This window comes from Rutidosis leptorrhynchoides, chromosome 9 (genome assembly GCF_046630445.1).
Source record: "Rutidosis leptorrhynchoides isolate AG116_Rl617_1_P2 chromosome 9, CSIRO_AGI_Rlap_v1, whole genome shotgun sequence".
Classification (NCBI taxonomy): domain Eukaryota; kingdom Viridiplantae; phylum Streptophyta; class Magnoliopsida; order Asterales; family Asteraceae; genus Rutidosis; species Rutidosis leptorrhynchoides.
Window position 1 is genome coordinate 19,991,483 of NC_092341.1, and position 5,221 is coordinate 19,996,703.

Genomic DNA, 5,221 nt, shown 5'->3' on the forward strand with positions numbered 1-5,221 from the left:
ACATCTAAATATATTTCGGAACAACCATAGACACTCTATATGTGAATGTTGGAGTTAGCTATACAGGGTTGAGGTTGATTCCAAAATATATATAGTTTGAGTTGTGATCAATACTGAGATATGTATACACTGGATTGTGGATTGATTCAAGATAATATATATCGATTTATTTCTGTACATCTAACTGTGGACAACTAGTTGTGGGTTACTAACGAGGACAGCTGACTTAATGAACTTAAAACATCAAAATGTATTAAAAGTATTGTAAATATATTTTGAACATACTTTGATATATATGTACATATTTGTTATAGGTTCGTGAATCGACCAGTGGTCAAGTCTTACTTCCCGACGAAGTAAAAATCTGTGAAAGTGAGTTATAGTCCCACTTTTAAAATCTAATATTTTTGGGATGAGAATACATGCAGGTTTTATAAATGATTTACAAAATAGACACAAGTACGTGAAACTACATTCTATGGTTGAATTATCGAAATCGAATATGCCCCTTTTTATTAAGTCTGGTAATCTAAGAATTAGGGAACAGACACCCTAATTGACGCGAATCCTAAAGATAGATCTATTGAGCCTAACAAACCCCATCCAAAGTACCGGATGCTTTAGTACTTCGAAATTTATATCATATCCGAAGGGTGTCCCGAAATGATGGGGATATTCTTAAATATGCATCTTGTTAATGTCGGTTACCAGGTGTTCACCATATGAATGATTTTTATCTCTATGTATGGGATGTGTATTGAAATATGAAATCTTGTGGTCTATTATTATGATTTGATAATATATAGGTTAAACCTATAACTCACGAACATTTTTGTTGACGTTTTAAGCATGTTTATTCTCAGGTGATTATTAAGAGCTTCCGTTGTCGCATACTTAAATAAGGACGAGATTTGGAGTCCATGCTTGTATGATATTGTGTAAAAACTGCATTCAAGAAACTTATTTCGTTGTAACATATTTGTATTGTAAATCATTATGTAATGGTAGTGTGTAAACAGGATATTTTAGATTATCATTATTTGATAATCTACGTAAAGCTTTTTAAACCTTTATTGATGAAATAAAGGTTATGGTTTGTTTTAAAATGAATGCAGTCTTTGAAAAACATCTCATATAGAGGTCAAAACCTCGCAACGAAATCAATTAATATGGAACGTTTTTAATCAATAAGAACGGGACATTTCAGTTGGTATCTGAGCGTTGGTCTTAGAGAACCAGAATTTTGCATTAGTGTGTCTTATCGAGTTTGTTAGGATGCATTAGTGAGTCTGGACTTCGACCGTGTTTACTTGAAGAATGATTGCTTAACAAATTTTGTTGGAAACTATATATTTTTAACATGTGAATATTATGTGATATATTAATCTCTTAACGCGTTTGATATTATGTGATAGATGTCTACCTCTAGAAAAAGTCCCATTGACTCATCTAATAATAATGAAGAGTCAAATGTAAATTAGAAAGATTCGTGGACTGATTCACAAGTTCCCGAAGAGGAACCGGAAGAAGAGTCGGAACCGGAAGAAGAATCGGAACCGGAAGAAGAATCGGAACCGGAAGAAGAAATAGAACCAGTGGGGGAAATAATAAAACGGTTAAGTAGAAGAAAATCCTCAACCAACCGACCAAAGTTAATTATGGTCAATGGTGTTTCCGCCAAGGAAGCAAAGTATTGGGAGGATTACCAATTCTCCGATGAATCGGATCCCGACAAGGATTCCGATGATGTTATAGAAATTACCCCAACACAATTTAATAAGGCAAAAGATAACAATAAGGGAAAGGGCATAAAAATAGAGAAATTTGATTCCAAACCCGATGAACTTTATATGTATCGTCAACACCCGTATTTCTTAAGTTGTGACAATAACTCGGGAACCTCTAAACCACCAGGTTTTTCTAAACCAATGTGGAAAACGACGGCTCGTATTAGGGGAACATCATATATCCCTAGAAACTTGGCAAAACGAACCAAAACCGAAGAAGAAGAAACGAGCGAGTCGGAATAAGATAGTTGTATTCGTGTGGTGTAATATATGTAATATAGTGTGCTTTTGCTTTATGATATATGTAAAAATTGCTTGTATTAATAAGTATTTTTTTTATGAATCTAACTCTTGTCTATTTTACAGTATAAAAAATGGATAGACAACCCAATATTTTAAGAGACCTACCCGGAGACATGATTGATGAAATCTTGTCTAGAGTCGGTCAGAATTCCTCGGCACAACTATTTAAGGTGAGATCAGTTTGTAAGACATTCGAAGAACGTTCCAAGAATGCCTTGGTTTATAAAAGGCTTTCGTTCGAAAGATGGGGGATATCACATTGGGAAATCCATAAGTTACGATGTGTTTACTTTGACGCATATATTGCGGGGAACCCAAATGCTATTTTACGCAACGGGTTAAGAAATTATTTTCACTCAATATATCCGAATATAGGACTTCGTGATTTAGAAAAAGCGGCTAACATGCAACATAAAGAAGCATGTTATACTTACGGGTTAGTAATGTTCACTTCTCACCAAAGTGAGAACAAGAACATCGGGCTACAACTATTAAACAAAACGTTCCCACAAGTGACGGAGTCGGTAATTGGGGTAAGAAATGAGGTTTTTAGGTTATTATGAGACTGTTGGACATTACGTAACCCTCGTCCCTTTGACGACGTTACAACACGTTGTCTTATCAACGGCCATAACAGTTATGTTCCACAAGACCAAGGATGGGAAGTAGTCCTAGTAAAACCAGAATGCATGACTTGTTTCTGGACGTATGAATTACGTGTTTTTATTGCCTTTGCTGAACGACTTGTGTACTAGCTAGAATTATCTTCACAACCATCTTGTATCAAATTTATTGTGTGCTATATTTCATGTTATATGTAAAATAACCGGTATTGTAAGTTTGTAAAATATTGTGTTAAAGTTTGAACGCGAAATATTATTATAATCAGTTTTTCATATAGAATTGTAGTAGTTGAATTGTATATTAGCTACTAAGTATGAACTTAACGGGTAGGTACTACCCGAATTTAAACTTATAAAACGCTAATATGAAGAAAAAGCTTTTATAAATAAGTTCATATTACGCTACGAAATACTATTTACTACTCTTGATATTCTATATAATTAACTCGTTTCATTTGACTATTTTGAAGGAAATGGCACCGACTACTCGACACACCTTGAATATGAGCGAAGAGGAATTTCGTGCCTTTCTTGCTTCAAACATAGCCGCAGTACAGGCTGCGCTACATACCAACAATAACCTTGGATCTAGCAGTACAGGAAATCGTGTAGGATGCACCTACAAAGAATTCACTGCCTGCAAACCTTTGGGATTTGATGGAACTGAAGGACCGATCGGATTGAAACGGTGGACCGAGAAGGTCGAATCGGTGTTTGCCATAAGTAAGTGTACTGAAGAGGACAAAGTGAAGTACGCTACGCATACCTTCACAGGTTCTGCGTTAACATGGTGGAATACCTATCTAGAGCAAGTGGGACAAGATGATGCTTACGCACTACCGTGGTCAGCATTCAAGCACTTGATGAACGAGAAGTACAATCCCAGAACCGAGGTCAATAAGCTCATGACAGAACTTAGAGGGTTACGAACCCAAGGATTTGATATTACCACGTACGAAAGACGATTCACAGAATTATGCCTATTGTGTCCGGGAGCGTTCGAAGATGAGGAAGAGAAGATCGACGCGTTTGTGAAAGGATTACCGGAAAGAATCTAAGAAGATATAAGTTCACACGAGCCCGCCTCCATACAACAGGCATGTAGAATGGCTCACAAACTAGTGAACCAGTTTGAGGAAAGAATTAAAGAACAGGCGGCTGAAGAGGCCAATGTGAAGCAAGTCAAAAGAAAGTGGGAGGAAAACGGTGATAAGAATCACCAATACAACAACAGCAGCAATTACAAAAATAATCGCAACAACTATCCCAACAATCACAACATCAATCGCAACTACAACAAATGGCCCAACAACAACAACAACAACAATAACAACAACAACAACAACAACTATAACAATCATCCCAACAATAACAACAACCGCAACAACAACAATAATCAGAAGCAGCTATGCCAAAGGTGTGAAAAGTATCACTCGGGGTTCTGCACCAAATTTTGCAACAAGTGTAAAAGAAATGGTCATAGCGCGGCGAAGTGTAAGGTCTACGGACCAGGGGTTAACAGAACGAAAGGAACAAATGGTGTCGGAACGAGTAATGGCGGAGCAAGTAGTGTCGGAGCAAGTTATGCCAATGTAGTTTGTTATAAATGTGGAAAACCGAGCCACATTATTAGAAATTGCCCGAACCAGGAGAACACGAATGGACAAGGCCACGGAAGAGTTTTCAATATTAATGCGGCAGAGGCACAGGAAGACCCGGAGCTTGTTACGGGTACGTTTCTTATTAACAATAAATCTGCCTACGTTTTATTTTATTCGGGTGCGGATAGAAGCTATATGAGTAGAGATTTTTGTGCTAAATTAAGTTGTCCATTGACGCCTTTAGATAGTAAATTTTTACTCGAATTAGCAAATGGTAAATTAATTTCAGCAGATAATAAATGTCGGAATCGAGAAATTAAACTGGTTAGCGAAACATTTAAGATTGACTTGATACCAGTAGAGTTAGGGAGTTTTGATGTGATAATCGGTATGGACTGGTTGAAAGAAGTGAAAGCAGAGATCGTTTGTTACAAAAATGCAATTCGCGTTATACGAGAAAAAGGAAAACCCTTAATGGTGTACGGAGAAAAGGACAACACGAAGCTACATCTTATTAGTAATTTGAAGGCACAAAAACTAATAAGAAAAGGTTGCTATGCTGTTCTAGCACATGTCGAGAAAGTACAAACTGAAGAAAAGAGCATCAATGATGTTCCCGTCGCAAAAGAATTTCCCGATGTATTTCCGAAAGAATTACCGGGATTACCCCCACATCGATCCGTTGATTTTCAAATAGATCTTGTACCAGGAGCTGCACCAATAGCTCGTGCTCCTTAGAGACTCGCACCCAGCGAGATGAAAGAACTATAAAGCCAATTACAAGAACTTTTAGAGCGTGGTTTCATTCGACCAAGCACATCACTGTGGGGAGCTCCTGTTTTGTTTGTCAAGAAGAAAGATGGTACATTCAGGTTGTGTATCGACTACCGAGAGTTGAACAAACTTA